This window comes from Serinus canaria, chromosome 12, assembly GCF_022539315.1.
Source record: "Serinus canaria isolate serCan28SL12 chromosome 12, serCan2020, whole genome shotgun sequence".
NCBI lineage: Eukaryota > Metazoa > Chordata > Aves > Passeriformes > Fringillidae > Serinus > Serinus canaria.
Genome location: NC_066326.1, coordinates 3,985,402 through 4,003,599, shown reverse-complemented (window position 1 = coordinate 4,003,599; position 18,198 = coordinate 3,985,402). Strand labels below are relative to the sequence as shown.

Sequence of the window (18,198 nt, the reverse complement as noted above, 5' to 3'; positions counted from 1 at the left end):
AGAAATGCTGCTTAAATGCCATATACTTGCTTACAGTGTCAGTACATAAGGAAAACAGTAACAGGATCCAGTCGCATGGAGCCTCTTGCTAACTTGTTCCACCACTGCAGCCAGTACAAGACAGCAACTCTCCAACTTTTTTCCATCATCCTATTCCTACTGAAGAAAAAGTGCTCCAGCTCCTCCCTTCCCATCTGCTCCAACCATTATTAATATCAATCAGTTATTAATGAAATATGATGACCTACAGCTATAATAGGCCTGTCTCTAATGCCAGGGGAAGCTTGTTTCTGAACCTGAGGTTTATCAGGCATGGAAAGATCAATTCAGGGAAGTTCAGGATGTATGGAAAGAAATGTACACTGGAGGGTGGGGAGATGAGCAGCAGCTATGAGGATGCAAAAGAAAGGGGTGTCCTGTTCAACTGCCAGTTCCCAGGGCAGCTGGTCAGTAATGAATGGGCTGCCTTCAAAATATCCGGATAAAAATGCACCCAGAAGTTGCAAGGAGAGCGCAAAACAAAAGCCCATGTGTTTTTACAGATCCTAAGGATTCTGGGCCTTTCCAGGTGGACAAAGCTGCTTATCAGGAAAACAACTTGAGAAAGGAAAAAGGAAGAGCTCCCTGAAATCAGAGGTGGAAGTGTCCAGGCAATAAATCTGGACAGTTAGTTGCCAGCCAACATCATATTCTTTCCACAATTTCAGGTATGGTCCTGAAACAGCAAAATAGAACAAAACAAGCTGGCAGAGAAAGAAGAGAGGGGAGAAACTTTAAGGGCAAAATCTGCCCTTGGAGCAAACATCACACTCACTAGTCCCAGACGCTGTGTGTTGACCTTTGATAGCCATAACCTGCAAGCTACCACTAGTTCTCAACTGCCTCACTGAGGTTTGGGCAAAGCACAGCTTTGCAGCAGCAGGCATGCAGCTCTCCCACCACCTATTTCTCCCCACATTTCATGTCACCTTCAGGCCCTGAGGAATCTCCTCGCCAGCAGCTCCAGGCGCCTCTCCCAGCGGAGCATGGCCCACCTCCCAAAAGGGCTTCTTGCTTCCCTTCAGCCTCATAAGGCAAGTACCTTTGTTTCTCCTGGGTGGGACGAGGGGGAATTTAGACAGCCAGCAATCTCTCTTCTTTCTCAGCTCCCATCTGTCCTCACACCCTGCTCCACTCCACAGCTGCTCCCAGCAGAGCGGCAAGATGCAGCTCTCAAGCTCGGAAGCCCGGATGCACCCGAGCTTCAGAGATGCTTCATGTCTCTCCCACTCCTGCCTCCTCTACCTCCTCTCCTGTGACACTCTCTTCTCCTGGAGCAGCAGATGTAGAGGAGCGGTGGTAGGAGGCAGACACATTGGAGGGGAGCCCTGCTGCAGTTCTCCTCCGGCAGGCTCAGGAGCCGCACAACGTGTGGAAACCAGCGAGGAGAGGAGCAGTATGCAAAGGGAAAAAAATAAAAAATAGTGCAAAGCGACAGCAGTGGGTAGTGCTGTTCCTCTGGGAGGAACAGAACAGGGGGAGGTGAGATGAACCAACTAGAGAATAGGAAAGGAACCAAAATGAAGAGGAGGAATAAAATGTAGAAGATGCAAAAAAGAGAAGCAGATGTTCTTGCAGCACTTATTCCCTCTGACATTCGTGCCCAGCTCTTCCATCTTCCTCCAGAACTGGGAAATGAGCTGCTACGTGCTCCCTTCCCCACTGCCACCACCCTGACCCTGTGCCACACACAAAATGACACAGCCAAGAGCCCCAACACTGCTCTTGGCAGTGCAGAAGGGAACTTGGAGGATACCTACAGGCAGGACATGGGGCCCTGCTATGAGATACAACTAAGATGCAACTTAACCTGGTGAAGCATTCCTGCTGTCCAGCCTTCTCAACCATACTGGATTCAAACAATCCCCATCCCCATCTCATCCTCTACTTCCTTGTGTCATTAAATAACTCTTTTCCACCCACCCTGTCCCAGCTCCATTGGTGCAGCAGAGGGATGCCCTGAGCCTGGGGAGATGCTGCTGGTTGTACCCAGTGCCTCACTTGGCTGCAGCCAATCTGCAAGGCTGGTTCCACCCAAGGGCTACCAGCCAGCTTGTCACGGAGGGCAGCTTCAACAGCAATCCTTCACTCAATAGAATGGTCAGCTGGCCATGAAGATCACAGCAGACTGGTCTGGACATGTGACTAATGGGTGATTCCTATGCTGGAAAAAGAGAAGGGACCTGAGGTCCACATGCACAAACCCTGGCTCACATCCTGTCCCTGATGTGACAGGGGCACACTTGGAGCAAGGGAGCTGGCAATGCGCCTCATGCTGAAGCATCTCCTAGAATAGTTCAGTCATAAGGAAAGAAGATGAGTCTCTATTTTTCTTCCAGCAGGCTTAGTTTCTTTCCTCTGGAATAGATTCTGGCTACCAGTTAAGGAGATCCCCTCCAGAAAAAGGCACTGGAAACAGAAAGCCTTTCTTCCAAACCCACAGGGTGGAGCTGCCTGTGTCCCAGCTCTGCTGCAGTTCATCCTCGTGGGCACTGAGGTTACTCCTGCCAGTGGGAGGACGAGTGGACTCCATGCCCCTGCCCTGCCATCCCACAGCCCATCCCATGGCTGGCAAGGTCCCTGCCTGTGAGGACCCAGCACCACACAAGGGAAAACAGAGTTTGCCTCCAAAAAAACCCAATTTCCATTTTGTAATTTATCCATGAACTCCAACAATTTCAGGGAAAAGGTGGGTGATGTATTTTCTTTAATGCTTGGAGACACTACAGGGATGAGGGAGGCAGGCAGCAAGGGACAGTAGGTTGAGATATCAGCCTCAGCCAACACCAGGAACCTGCAAACCCTGAAGAAGCTACAACAGGGAAAATGGCTACAAAAATCCCTTTTCTGAGGCATAAATTAAATCCTCAGGCGGTTACACGGCAAAAACACCTTCTGTCCCTTCTTTTAAAGAGTCACAGTCAGGACTCATCAAAGCCACTTAAAAAGTATCTGGCAAAAAGTTCCCAAACATTAAAAATGGTTCTCTTTATTTTGGCATGCCAAGACTCACAGCATGTAGCGGTCTGTACCAGCAAGAAAGGAGGGATGGGCCAACACATCCTGGTAAAATGAGAAAGGATACAAATCTTGGCTCCCTGTTCAAACTGAACCAGAACTGAACTGTTCCTGAGTGATGAAAAAAAAAATCTTATGGGATTTCCAGCTCATTTCTGTAGGCTCGAGATCAGATTCTGAACTACTGTGTTTATGCAAAAGTGAACCAGACCTTTGAATATTTGGAGGAGCATTCACTGCTGAGCCGCGTTTTTCTTGGATGTCAAAAGCTCGGGAAGTTCTCATATTTTTTAACAGAGAAGAGGGATAAGGTGGGGGGGAGAAGGAAGAAGGCCTTTTTGTTGCTACAACATAAATAGTATATTGCATACAGCTGCTTGCGCGCTTCCCTGTGTGGTCAACAAAACAGGGAACATATTTTAAGCTTGTTTTCCAAAACACTGCATGACAAACTTGTACTCAGAGGCCCATGAAATACAGCCCCTGACTGTGGACATCTCACCACGCTCCATCAGACACTCGCTGCTGCTGGGTGAATGAAGGAAGCAAAACATTGGGACAGCCCAAAACATGGAAAACTAAAGCTGCAAATCACATCTCTGCACTTCTATGGCATAACCTAATTTAGAACTGCTTGTAAAAAGCCTAATTTTAACAGATTCTGGTAAAGAAAAAATAGGCAAGGTTGAGATGGAGGCAAAAATGATTAGAGGGCTCAGCAGATATGAGGCAAGATTGATAAGGGTGGGAGTGTTTAGTTTAGCGAGAGATGAGTAAGAGGGGAGATGATAACAAGTATACAAGTTGTGACTTGGCCTGAGAGGGTACATCTGGTGCTTTTGCCATTTCTCATAATGCAAGAGAAAGGGGACATTGAATGAAGTCAGGAAACAACAGCCACCAAAAAAACCCCAAAAACAAAACAGCAGATAAAAGGATTTTTTTTCCTTTCTTAATATACAACTCATAATTACTCTCTGGAACTTACTGTCACAAGATATCACCAGGGCCAAGAGCATGGGGAGGATGCAAAGAAAGGATTAGACACTTGCAGCGATAGTCATGAGAGCACTTACAGCTACCTTTGGAATGATAAAAATAGAAATCAAGGTACAAATGTTTATGCTTCAGGGCACGAACCAACCTTAAATTGCTGAGGGCTGGGAGGACATTTTCCCCCATGGACAGGTCCTTCATGGGCTTCTGCCCAAGGACTTCAGCCAGGGCTGGAGACCTCCCCTGTCCAACAGGCTGCAACTGCTCCTGCCCCTTGGTCTTTCCAGGTATCTCAATCCTGCACCTCGGACCCCAAAGCCCATTCCTCAGCCCCCCCCGAGCCACCTCAACCCTCAGAGCTTCTGGGCGGGGGGGGGGCAGCCATGTCACCTGGCCCCAAGCTGCTCATTTCCTCTTTCTTCTTTACATCACAGTTAAGTTTCATGTCCTTATTTCACCAGCCCTTCCTCTCCCTGCTATTTCGACTGCCATTTTTTCCTCCTTCAAACCCAAACCCCCAGCTCCAGCCCCTGCCATCCACTTGGGCTCTCCAGGGAGCGCTGACCCCTCGGACCCAGAAGGTGAAGCATCCACCTCCAGACCCACCAACGGTGCACAGACTTGAACACAACTTCAAGATGTCAGGCAAATTTTCCCTTTCTCGATGTGAAGCCGTTCCTCAGAGGAAACCTACATCCCTGAGGAGGAGGAGGAGGAGGAGGAGGAGGAGGACCCTCCTGCCGATCCGGCACCTGCAGGGCAGCGGCAGTCAGGCGCTATTACGGACCGTGGAGCTCATCAACGCGCTGGAACTGACATGCAACTCAGGGAGACAAAGAGAGATTTTGAAAGCAAGTCAGTCTATTAAATTTATACCTACCTGCACAATGTGAAGCAAACCACATCTCGGTTTCCTTTCATGTGCATGACAGTCTTAACTTGTTTCTTTTAATCCCATAAAAGCAGCTAAAGCATGCAACATGCTTCCCGGAGATGAAGCAAACCTGTATTTTACTTCCTGACAGTGATTTAGTTTATAGGGTGTTGGTTTTTTGTTGTTCTTTTTTTTTTTTCAGGGAAGATAATGAACATTGTCCAAAGCTGGTATTGTAAAGGAAATACTACATGCTACATGCTAGACACCTGGCATTTAAAAGAGAATCCCATAAATTGACACCGTCTGCAACGGACCAAACACAGCTGCAACCCCTCACGCTGCACAGACACCAGCACTGGAGGCTGGAAGATCCCAGCATCTCCCGCCAAGGTTTTCTTTGGAAATCAGCACCCTTCTGAAAATTCAAAGCGTCTCTCATTTAGTCGGTCACACCCCAAGTAGGACCAGGGAGATGACCAGGGCTGCATGACTACGCAATAAATCCAGCAAATCCAAAGGGCTGGAGCAGTAATCCATGGAAACGTTCCAGGCAAGAGGGGGTTTAAGTGCCTTTAATTCCCAGCTGCAAGCCCAACAAGCTGCCAGAAGGCGGAGATCACTGAACACAAGGGGTTAATGGCCTTGCTAAAGAAAATTATACACATAATTTCCTTTTATCATAAAACAATACGTATATTATTTTCTGTATATCTGTTAAAGGGCATGGCCTTCTGAGTGGAAAACAAAACACAGCTTGGTCACATGTTTATTTGCTTCAGCTACTCCCTTTCCCTTCTGATAAATAATCAAACATGCCATCCAGAAAAAACAAAACCAGTGAGCTGGGAAATTTGATGGTCATCAAATAGACTAAGATACCAAGAAAAGCAGCCCACTGTTCCCACAGAGAGTTTTCTGCCCCACACCTACACTAACATCTGAGTAAATAACTTCAGTCACTCTTTCCATTTTCCCCATGAAATTACTCCTACTGTTAAACAAATTGTCCTTAAGGCAGTTGCAAACACCATTTTTTTTTCTGCAAAGTAGAACAACTTCTGAACATTAAAAAGCCAGACTAGCAATAGATTTTCAAAATATGTTTGTTGTACTTGCGGTTTGGCTGAACACACAGCTTGATTTCTCTCTCTCTCGCTCTCTTTTCTAGGAAGATGGGGGTTTACAGTTTAAAATTTTAAAGTGTATTTGGATCTTGGAGAGGCAGGAAAAGCCTCAAGGAGGATGGGTTTTCTCCATAGGGCAGGCAGCATATTTTCCATTTTCTCTTATGTTTCACACTATACGAGCACCACGAATGCATGCCAAAAAAAAAAAAAAAAGTTACCTGCTATTTCTGCTATTTCAGTGGACTTTTTTTTTTTTTTGGGGGGGGGGAGAGAAACCACTGAGAAATATCAAGCAGTTTTTTTAAGTCACTTGAACAGAGGGGGAAAAAATCCAGCATCCATGTTGCGACATGGATTACCCAGAGGATCTACACTATCTTCCAACAACCCCTGAAGACCATTCATACAACAATCATTAATACTGAAAAACTGCAGAGAAAATCCCTCACGTGAGAAGTTAACAACCATTACCCGGCGTGAGCACGCTTTCCCTTTCCTTTTGTAGTACCACAGGTCTAAACAATAGTCATATGAATGAGATAATAGCCATGCTTGTCTCAGCAGCCTGATTTTTATTAGCATGAAATTGGTACAAATATTAGCGAGGCTGGTTCGCATGCGGTGCCAGAGACACCATGCAAACAATTTGTGGAAAACAAAAAAGCCATTCGGTGGGTTTGCGCCACTTTTGCTGCCCAGAGCAGCAGCAATGTTGCCTTTTCTTGGAGGGGTTTGTTGTTTAGGTATTTTTGGCAATTGTGCAAAGAGAAACTGCAGCACCCGGCGAGCAGCGGGGACGGTGGCACATGGCTGCTCCCGTGCCAGAGGGACAGCACTGCAAGGTGACAGGGACCCCAAAAGAGGACTTGGCCCTTGCCACAGCTCTCCAAAGCCATGCCAGAAACCCCACCCTTGTCAACGCTGCCATAAACAACCTGAACTGGCTGCTTTTGCTTCAAACCAAAGCAATTCCCCTCTCCTGTGCTCCAAGCTGCCTGCGCAAGGCAGCGCGTTAAAAGTTCAGCCCTGCCTGCACGCTCCTTTCCTCTGAGCGCTCGCAGCGAAAATGAAGAGTTTAACAGAGTGAGCTCTTACTGTCTGCCTTTAGATTTCCGTCTTCGCGCTGGAGATGTTTCTGGCTGTTTCTGTGAAGCGGGGGCTGAAGAATGGTAAAAAGATGTTTGAATAAACAGGAAGTGCCGTGCAGCCGGAGCACAGGCTGGAGGAGACGCTGGAGCACTGCCCTTCGCGGCAGCCACCGGGCTCTGCCTCCACAGTAGCAACCTCTGCTTTTACTAAATGACAAAGAAACCGCAAAGCATTCCTTCCCTAATTCTTCCCTTGCGAAGTGGTGAGATCAGCTGGAGCTCACAGGTAATCTCAAAGTTGGGCTTAGCACTCCACCCGGCACAAAAATCTAGTGACTCCACACTATTAAACCCCCCTATCTGTGAGCAGAAACAGGCAGAACTAATTATGTCCCCAAACAGACCAAACAGCAGGCAGAAGCACACCTCGCTTCTGTATCTAGGCAAATTCGGATTTGCACGGAAGTCCAGCCAAGCTTGACGTTCCTACCCTCGACAGTGCTGTGACTTGCTCTGGAAACCGGCTCGGGAGGCTGGCCGGGCTGCAGAGCTGTTTTCTCTGTGTGAACTGAAATATAAACAACCGCCCAAAAAACACAGCTTGTCTTGGGTGCAGGGACTTGCATTCAGCATCTCCGAAAGTGTAACTTCAGCATTCCGGCAGATGCCACCCCTCCTTCGCTGTCTCCTTCCCCTCCCTAAAACAAACTACCTATTTAACTGGAGATGACTAACTAACCGTCTCCCCACCCAATTATCAAAGCCCTGTCTGCTGTCATATTGGTGACATGACACAGATATTGTCAAGAAAAAGTAAACTGGGGCTGGCACTCAAAGGCAGCTCGTGAAGAGATGAGCAGTCGAACAGCCATATTCAATAAAAAAGAGGAACAGGATTCCTTTAGAAAATGTATTGCTGTTGTGGCAACGTGCTGCTGCCACTGAAGGGACTGATTTGTTATTTAGCATGTAGTCTTGGACTGTCTGTCATTCTGGGTGCTAATGCTCTGCTAAAATAACTCATTGGGAGCTGTCAGTGGGATGTTTACATAGGCCCCCAATCTTTTCTTCATACAAGGAAATTTTTTACTGGAATTCATCTTCTTTTGATCTCACATTCAAAGCAACAGCAGCTTGATAGACATGCAAGTCTGAAAGCAAATCCAGACGCTGAAGATAAACCGCCAGAGTATGACAGGCAGGAGCATCTAAAGCTTATAAAAATGAAGAGAACAGCATGTCGTCTGAGTATTACAATAGCAGAAATCAAGAGACATATTAGGTGGAACTGATCAGCCACAAAAACAGTTCAAAAGGCAGATCATAGAAACAGAAGACTAAGCTAGAAAAAAAATAAAATTGGAAAGATCTGCTTTACAGAGGCATCACCTCCTTTCTGAGCACCGCAGCGTTTCCGCTCCAGCATGTAAACTTAAGGGGAAAAAAAGAACAGGGCTGGTGCTGTCTCTACTAACTCAGCAGTTCTTACCTTCAACTCACCAATTAATTTGCCGTCTGTACGTTTCAATTACGTGTTATTCAAAGTGAAATAAAAATAGGACACTGTGCCACTCGCATCTACAGCCCAGCCCTCCCCAGCACTCCAGGGATGGGGAACTGGTGCCTCTTCATTAGGAATTACATCCCCCTGCAAGGTGAAAAAGGGGCCGTGGCCTGCCACCATTTTAGCTTGTTCATCTTTACAAGGGCTGAGACTTGGCATGCTCCTGAGCTGTGCCTCTGCCACCAGTGCAGAAATATTCTTTCAGGAGGTAATTTTATTTAAATTAAATTACGTGTGCCACGGAGCCCACAGTTATGTTCTGAAGGCGACACTTGCCGGGAAACAATTGCTGAAACTTTCTCTAGAAACCCATACATTTTTAATTTTTCTTCCCCAAATAAGCTTCTTATTCTAATTGAAGTCAGCAAATATAATGAAAAAGTAATTCTCAAACAATTTTGTACTTAGAGCTATTTGTTAACAAACACTGAACGAGCAGCAGTGTTAGGTTAAAGGGCAGCAGGATTCCACATTATAATTTAGCCTGCGGTTATTTCTGATTAAGAACACCCTCCGGGACGGCAAAGCAAGATCTTCTTTTGCAGCAGGCATAGCTTTTAAAATTAGCCTCTTCTCAATAAGAAAACCAACAGGAAAACTGTGGATTTAAAACTGTATTAAGCAATTTGAAGTAGTGCAATCAGTTTATGTCTTGCTTTCTGCAAACCACTGTTCCCTGCCTTAGTCAAGTTTCAAACGTAAAAATGCTGCCTGGATTCTGAAACTGTTGTAAGAAAGTCACCTTCTGTCATGCTTATGTAGCTATCTAATGTGCTAAAGGCTGATTATTTATCTTTAAACTGTACTAGTTTAATCTTTTAAGGTCACCACTAATCTGCTCCAACCTTTTAAAAAATAGCAGCTTTCAAGACTTACTGCTGGAATCACTAAACTCTGAGCTGAATGTCATTGTAAGGGATACATTAGCCAGAGTGAGTGTAGTTTTACAATGTAAACACCAAATATAAATCCCCACCTAAATGAGAAGAAAAATATGATGTCCATGCCAGGAGAAATATCAGTAAATAAGGCCAACGCTGTATTATTTCACACAAATATCGTTCCAAATCATGGTGCTATTTCTCTCTCCTCCCCCTCCCTTCCCAGTGCAAAACTTGGGTATAATTTAAAGGATCATTAGGTGTTTTTTCTTTATCTTTTCCCTTTCTCAGCAGCAACTTTGCCTGCCTGCTGTGAAGCCTCCTGACCGCATTTGGAAGTTGTTGCAAAGTCCAAAACCCCCTCATAGGTTATTTGTGTGCATGTGCTGCACAGCAGTCTTTTATACTCTTCTTTTTCCTTTTCCCCTAGACTTCTTCTGGACTTGAATGTCACAGTAGACCTTGAATGTGAAATGGCTTCAAGCTAATTGCTTTAATTGCTTGAAGATGTGCAGGCAGGTGAAACCTGATCCCCTTGGCCATTGTAGAGACCAGGAACAACACAGGAATGTTTACATAGTGGTTTGAGTTTAATAGACAGTAGAGCTGAGTTTCAGACAGCTAGCAAAAACACAGCTAATAGGTGACCTCTTAATGTAGTCCTCCTTTTTAAAAACAAAATACAATTTCGTTTTATACAAGGCAATGTCCCTAAATGCCAAGGTTATCTGCTTGACTTTTTGAGTGAGCATGCACTGCGTTGCACCTGACATTTATACCAGAAACTCTATACTGAATGCATTTCCCTCTACCTTAAAACAAAAAGCACTTTATGTGTCAGTCACCTTACAAACAGATTAGAGCTGGATGGGGTTTCCTGGTAAGTGCAGTCATTTTAATTTAAAATTGAGTGTTTCTCACCACTGTCACATTCCTTCCCCCTCATCCCCTGGGCACTCCTACCCTCTGGTGGGCACTGGCACAAGTCCTTGGAAGGGTCTTCTGGAAAGGCCAAATACTTTCACTGCTTTTCTAGACTTTTACTGCTTTTCCAGAGCTTCCAGTGCATTTGCACCACGCTGCAAAGATGCGACGCACTTTTGCAAAGGCACAGTTTGGTTTCACACACGGCACAAATTCAGCAGCTCCTCCTCAGGCAAAACTCCTCCTGACTGAGAACTGCAGTATTTGGGGTCACTGACGATCAGGCTTGCTTTCCAAGAATCATGAGGTAAGTAAAACACACTTGAAACCAGCCAAAGACCAGTGAGCAGGTACAGCACAAGTGTAGAAAGCAAAGACTGAATTTGGCAGCAGCGGTAGCATAAAGATATTTACTGTAGGTCTAGTCCAAAAAACAAACACTGAAAACAGGTAATACCAAATAGTCACTTTCCTGGCACAGGAACTTCAAGTTTTTTTGCCAATCCTAAAAAACAGTTAAAATCACTTGTATTGAGTGAATACCAGCTGAGAAATGGCATGTGTTGTATCCCAGACAAAAAGGAATAATTAAAATAACATTTTTGGAGGAAGGAAAAAGGGAAGGCAGTCTGAGATGTAAGACTGGAAAATGCACAAACACACTGAGGCAGAGGAGATGAGGCCAAACTAGCACATATTTCACATGAACGAGAAAGGAAAGCAATTCCCTGCCACACAATCCTACAAATAAAGGGCATTTCCAGTCTGATCTTGGAAATTACACTCAAAAAAGTTTCAAATTCTCTAGTACTCTTTGCTGGAGCTACCAACCCCTTGAACAGAAGCAAACAGAAGCAGGAGGGAGGCTGCTCCAACCACTATGGATGCAAACTGTGGCTCCCAGGAAGACAATAGATGCTGGCTGCTCTGTTCTACCTTGCCTGCTATTCCCAATCCTCTGAAGCAAATGAGTAACTGATCTTAAATAATACAGAACAAAGGGAACAATAGGAGCTGGAAAGCAAGCTGGGATACTTGGGAACATGTCTCTTTCTTTTGAGAGAGAATCTCGCCGGCACACATGCACACACTGAGTTATAGAATCACAGAAGTTGTCCTACGTCGTACCCCCCCTCGCCCATCACCTCCTTAAAAGCTCAAATTCCAGCCACTGTGGGGTTTTAACAGATTTTTTTTTTCTGCACGGCCCGAAACATTAAGAAAAAAAGGAGAAAGTTCAGAATAGGGAAAAAAAAAAAAATAGAACAGAGTCAATTTAAAGATTTAGTATAAACTAGTCCAAGCCTGTGGGAGGAACGCTAAGTGGAAAAAGTAAATACGGTCCCCCCAAGAAGTTCCCCTGGAAGCTGAGCAGGCAGCCAGTGCCTGGTACCCGCTGCCCCGCGCCCGGGGAGGTCAGCACAGCTATGCTAAACTGACAGGTTCAGTTTACAGCAGGCCAGCACTTTGTTTGGATATACTGGCCTTGCTCACCGCCAGCTTAACAACAGATGGCTCGAAAACTTTCATTATGTTGCAGAGGGCTGAACTGCAAACAATCGGGAAAACTGTGAAAAGTTTAACTCCCTGCGAGCCGAGCGGGGAAGCGCTGCCCTCGCCAGCCGGCGTCTCCTCCCGCCCCGGCCATGGGCGCCTTTAAATTAATTAAAGCGGGATGGGATGATTAATCATACCTGCACACGGTCCTGGGGATGCCTGGGAAAAAGAATTTGCGATTTGACAAGGTCATTTCAATAAAAGTAGCATTCCAGGAGAAAATGGACTTTGACGGATTGCAAAGCTGATTTTAAACCTTCCTCAAGCCTCTGGCTCTAGGAAAGTTATAGAAAGTTTCTGCAATAATCCTCTAATCGGGGTTTATCAGGAGCTTTCTGATGAGAGTTCTTCCATCTACAGAAACAGAGCCTCTGTCCCTCACATTCCCACTTCAAACTTTCACCCTCCACGGCAAGAGAAGGCCAGCAAATAATCTAACATGCAGATCTGAATATGATTTATCCAATCTGTGTATAATTTAAATATTCATCTAAGTGATTTGATTCATATGCACCCTAATATCTTTTAATGCTCTAAGGCAGGTTATAAAGGCACCTTCCGAGGTTTAATTCAATGAGTCTTATATACATCTCATCACTGAAAACGCATTATTTTATATTATTCAAGAAATGAACAAATCTGTTTTCCACAAATGTATTTTAAAAGCGACTCTTTCCTGTTATTGAAAGAAAATTGTGTTTATTACTCCTTTAGCATAGTGTAAACTCATAAACGTCAACAGAGAGTACAAGGAAAACTGTCAACTAAATATTGTTTCCTTCATGAGCTGCTCTTCCAAGTCAATTACGCCTTTCAACTTCTGGGGCATTGTATGATAAACTGGCAGTAAAAATCATTCACATTAATATACCATGGTGCCTTGCCTGCAAAAGGTAATTAAAGAAGTAAATGACTCATAAGAATAGACATATTAGCTGCAAAATGAAAGGCAACTGAGCTGCCACATGAAAATATGTACCATTAAGATACTGCATTTTCATATTCCTGTAATCAGCTTCAGTAGACTAATGCTTATTTAATCCAGTTCTCGCCTAAGTCCATCAACAACTGTTTTTTGCTGTTTTCTCCTTCACTGAACATTATGTGTGCAGGTTTGGAATAAATACTGCAATAAGATTTTTGCATAGTCAATTGAAGAACAGGTTTTTTATCTTTTAAAAACTATTTTTCTTTCCCACCAAGATGAATACAGCAGAGAAAGATACCAAGAAACCCCACGTTTCCTGGGGTTCTTTCAGTGCCAATATGCTTTAAGTGAAATATACACCCTGGTCTAGCATTAACCATTTTGATTTGTGAAATACAGCAGGAAATCAAGCCTCATCTTCCAGCCTTCCTGTTCTTCATATGGGAAAGGTTTGCCTCGTTAATGCATGTTTTCATTAGGGTTAGAAAAATTAGACAGGCTTTCTCTTTCTTAAGTCTTTGATACAAGGTGGGGCAAGGAGAGGAAGGGGCACTGCTGGGATTGCGGAGGAGATGGAGCTGCAGGCTGGGGAGCCACAGGGGCATCACCCCGAATGATTTGCTCTGCCCAGCCCAGCCTCAGCTGACAAGAACCAAACTCCAAACACAGGCACCATCCTGGCATCCCACCTCGGCGGCAGCACGCCAAGCTCAGCACAACACACTCCTGATTTTTGGGAAGGGCCATTGCTGGGAGCTCACCCTGCAGTACACATCTCAGCCCACCCTGTTTCTGTAGCCACCACATAAACCAAAGCCTTTTGGTGACGGGTCTTGGGTTGAACTTCACAAGTTCATCTTTCTCCTCCCAAGGGGACAGCAGGGAGATGGTGAAATTCAGGGAACAAAGTACAGTTGTGTCCAAAAGAAAACACTCAAACATTTCTAACTCATCCAGTTTGTGAGCAGTAATTAAAATATTCTTTTCATCACAATAATAGTTCTGTAAGGCCAAGATCCAAACTGCTTTTGACTGCACAGCTCTCGCAATTATTTCATTTTCTAAAGTATGGGGTGGAGTGAACTCCAGTATCTCAGCTACTGCTACAGTGCTCTGTTGACAAATGCTGACTTTCCTAAACGGCAGACGCCGTGTATGTACCATCCATCCTTTATTTATTGTGCCCGACACAGGTTTATCCTTGCAAAAAGAGATTTTTCAATAAAAATCTTCACACATTGCTTCGCAACCTGCATTATATGTTCCTTATTTATCACTATCAGTGCAAAGTAGTGCTAGACTTAAAATGTAGGATCAATCATTATTTAAACTGTATTATTGCTTCTCCATTTGAGCAGACATCACTTTGTACCCACAATTAATGAGCTCTAGTCCTTTTTCTAATTAAGGAACAAAGGTTCTTGTGTGCAGCGTATAGAGTGACACTGTCTAGAGAACACACATTTAAATAGAAGAGAATCCTTCTAATTACCTTACAATGGGATTTTTCATATCCAGGAACATAATAGGATCAAGAAATTAGAGCATTTCCAACAGCATTTCCAAATAAGTCATCACAAAACACCGTTAAAAGGTAATAATGCATCCCTAAAAACAAGGGGACCTTAAGGAGACTAGTGCCTAACACTTTGGTATTTACAGAATTAACCTTTGAGCATTGATACAGGGAAAATGCAACACAGAAATAATTTTACAGATGTGTATGCACAGAGATAAATTAAAAAAAAAAAAAAAAAAGAGGAGTCAGCTATTAGAGCCTAAACCACTTTAGGCTCACACAGATTAGGATCCAAACACATAATTAAGAAAGTCAGAAAGGTAACCTCGCTTTATCCAGTAATTAGGGCTGTTAGAAATCGGATACTGTCTCTTAAAAGTGTTACAAATACACAGCACTACTAAATAACCTGCACTGCTGGGAAAGTATACTCGCTATCAAGGGCAAAGCTGCTATACACTGGGTAACAGTAAATGACAGACTGTTGTTCAAGTCCATTAGCTGCTATGTGATAGGAGCACATTCACTAGCACACGACCTGTGAAAAATCTTAGATCTCTTTAAATCTTTGAATTGGATTGCTGCATTAATTCTTAAGAACTGCAATCCTTCAACCAAGTCAAATTACCCTCATTAACAGGGGAAAAACTGCCTCTGCAATAAGTTAAAAAAAAAGAGATATTTATTACCTATAATCACTTTCACGTACTTCACCTGGAAGTGTGACAAACTGGGACAACAACTTCAGAGGCTGGCACCAGTTCAGCTGCTGGTGGGGCCGGGGTGGAGGGGACACACCGTGCACGTGTCACCCTCTGTGCCTGCGCGCGCTCCTGCACCGACGTTCAGCAGGAATGCTTCTTGGGGAAAAACCTCAATGAATGTTCTAAGAAAAGAAAAATCACTAAGAATAAGCACAGGCACTGAAGCGATCTCTGTGTGTGCCACTGAAATAACCGCAAAAGAGGAGGGGAAATTCTTCAGTTATTCAAGGCTTGATTAGAACACTACTTCATAATTAGGCTTGTTACAAGTATTGTCATCAACCAGAAAATTCATGTACTAACTCAAAGGTCTCAGAAGCTGGCTCAAGCCTTCTATTCATTAACAACATCTGCTATTAATGTTTAACCCTCATAAACTTGCACCAAACATCCAGCATTCAACAAAGCTTAAAAATAAATATTTTGTTGCACTGTTTTATCCGTGTGGTGATCTGCTCAGTTCTGCAGATACCAAGAATCACTACAACGGCCAGAGAGATAACAGACAAATATTTGGTCTTTGTTGGAAAGAAGATATTCCTTTCTCCAGTCACTGCTTCTCTGCACTTCAATGCTACAGCTCCTGAGCCAGGCCAGTGCAGCACAATAAACAGCAATGCAGACATACAGATATACATGCACCTATACAATGGTATGAATCATTTATTTTGAAGATTAAACTCCCTGGAACAATTTTCAGGATGAGTGTTCTAAAGGACCCTGTTTAAATTTCTTTCTAATTTAGAAATGAGCGCTCCTGGGACGAAAGATTCCCTGTGAAATGGGGAGCTGAGTAAGTCCAGGATCCAGAAATGAGAAACAGAGCGTTTCATCCTCATTTTACTGCTGTGAACCCAGATGAGAGCCCTGATCTCGCAGTCAGATCCTAATGGGCAGATCCTTGGAAGAGCCTTTGGAAAGACTCATTTCCACCAGTGTGGTTTTAATGTAAGCGTTGCAATCTGCTTGTGCAGGCTCATTTACAGCGTGGAGACAGAGCTAAGTGGTGAGCTAATGCGACCATCTAATGACTCCTGGAAGCACATCCGGACATCCCCCCGTCCCTCTTTCCACGGATGGATGTCGGTAGCACAGCCCCTGCTGGGCCCGTTCTGGCTCACAGGGGCAGCCCTGGAGCACTGGTGAGCATGTCCCACAGCTCCCTGCCTTCCCTGCTCCCTCCTGCCCACACTGACCCCTGTGCAAGCTGACCCCCGAGTCTCCACAGAGCCTGGAATTCCAGCGTCAGGCGGGTGAAGATCCCGCCTGCACTCATCTCACCGTCATTTTCTCATCTGCAGCAACGCCAAGATACAAACCAAGCCACAAAAGTAATGAAAAATACAGCTCTTTTTGTCTTCAAACATGACATTCATGGCGGATTCACTGTCTGCATGTTGCAGCATGCTCTATTCTTAGCACCGTGCCTTTTAAAGTTAGGCCCATTATTTTCTACGGTGTATCAAGATCAGTATGTATAACATATGCCATATTGTTGACACTTCCCTGGATGTACTGCACACCATATGCCTAAAGCACTAAAAGGGGTGATGAACAGAGTGGCAATACTGAAAGGAGAACAAGATACACCGAGCATGTTGAATGAATCCAGTTATATAATTCAGCCAATAAGGGTTTCCATACATTTAACAATCTCTTCCTCCCCCCCTTTTTCTTCCCTCCCTCCCCCTTGTATAAAAATGAATTTAACAACTTTCCACTGTGAAAAGTTAACACCCTGGACACGTATTCAAAGCAAACATTTAATCACAGTGGGCCCACCAGGTCTAGAAAGTATACATGTAAAGATAGATCATATATAATCACACCAATAAAACAAACAAAAAAGGACTATTCATACATTTTAGCAATAAACTAAAAAAATAAAACATACAGTTTTGCTCCTGCTTGCACTTGTCCTTTATTTTACCTTGCATAAATCTATACCACAAGTTCAATTCCTAGAACTAGGGAAGATGTCATCTTGCCCACCTTCAGAGCTTTATTTACTAGTTTCTCTACTAAGAATTATTATTTGAAGAACCCAGAAACTAATGCTCTCTTACACTACAGTATTTTTGTCCAAATCTTCTGGAACGGATTATAAAATTGAAATGTAAGAAGGAACACAGCCGAGCTATATTTATAACACGAATGCTGCTCCTCAGCATCTGATACATACACATGTGTATCCTCATTTCCATGCCATCCCTCAGCACGCTCTAATGGGTACACTAACTGCATACTCGTCATTAAAATAAAAGAAAAAAGAGGGAAAAAAAAGAAACTGACTCATCACTCAGAACAGTTTTGACAGTACTTGCATGCAAAGCCCTGGCAGAGAGGTTCAAGCTGTTTAGTTGTGACCGGATACAAATCACAAATTTTGGAGTGAATTAATAATTAAAGGGAAAAAAAAAAAATAAACAGACAAACTCTCAGCACAGGTACAGACTGATGCACCGATGAACCCAGGTCTAATCTCCAAGTTTAGCCCTTGGAGTTATGTGCTACCTGCAGGTAGGCAAAGATCTGGAAAGCAGGTATCACTGCAGGGAATTCCCACAGCCAAGACACTGACAGGGTCAGGAGAAGGGAAGAGCGAGGCAGAAACACCCGGCAGGAACACACAGGGCCCTTCCAGGGGGAGAATCCCAGCTGGCATCAAGCACAGGGGAGGTGTAGGGAAGCAGGCTGCTCTCCTGGCACCCCGGGAGCACGGCCAGCTCCTCACAGGGATGCTGCTAATGCTGTGGAGCTAATGATGCCACGCAAAGCTGGAGCTTCCCCGTCCTCTGTCGTTAGTGCCCCTATGCACCCACAGGCAATGGATCAAAGGGGCTATGAGAAGATAAGGAGAATCCATTTTAATTTCAAAACATGAAAATTCTGGCACAGGAGATCACTACAGAAGAT

At 44.3% G+C, this 18,198-nt stretch overlaps 1 protein-coding gene across 12 annotated transcripts in view; it reads right to left on the bottom strand.

Annotated features, from left to right (window-relative positions):
- FOXP1 (forkhead box P1) overlaps positions 1-18,198 on the bottom strand; it is a 377,320-nt gene that overhangs the window by 116,099 nt on the left and 243,023 nt on the right. The window contains exon 1 of one of the 12 annotated variants that reach the window (XM_018915240.3): positions 7,153-7,220. The exons of the other annotated variants lie outside the window; for them this stretch is intronic. The gene's annotated coding sequence lies outside the window, so the exon portion shown is untranslated. Of the gene's footprint in view, positions 1-7,152; positions 7,221-18,198 lie in introns of those variants that run through there. 12 annotated transcript variants of the gene reach the window in all.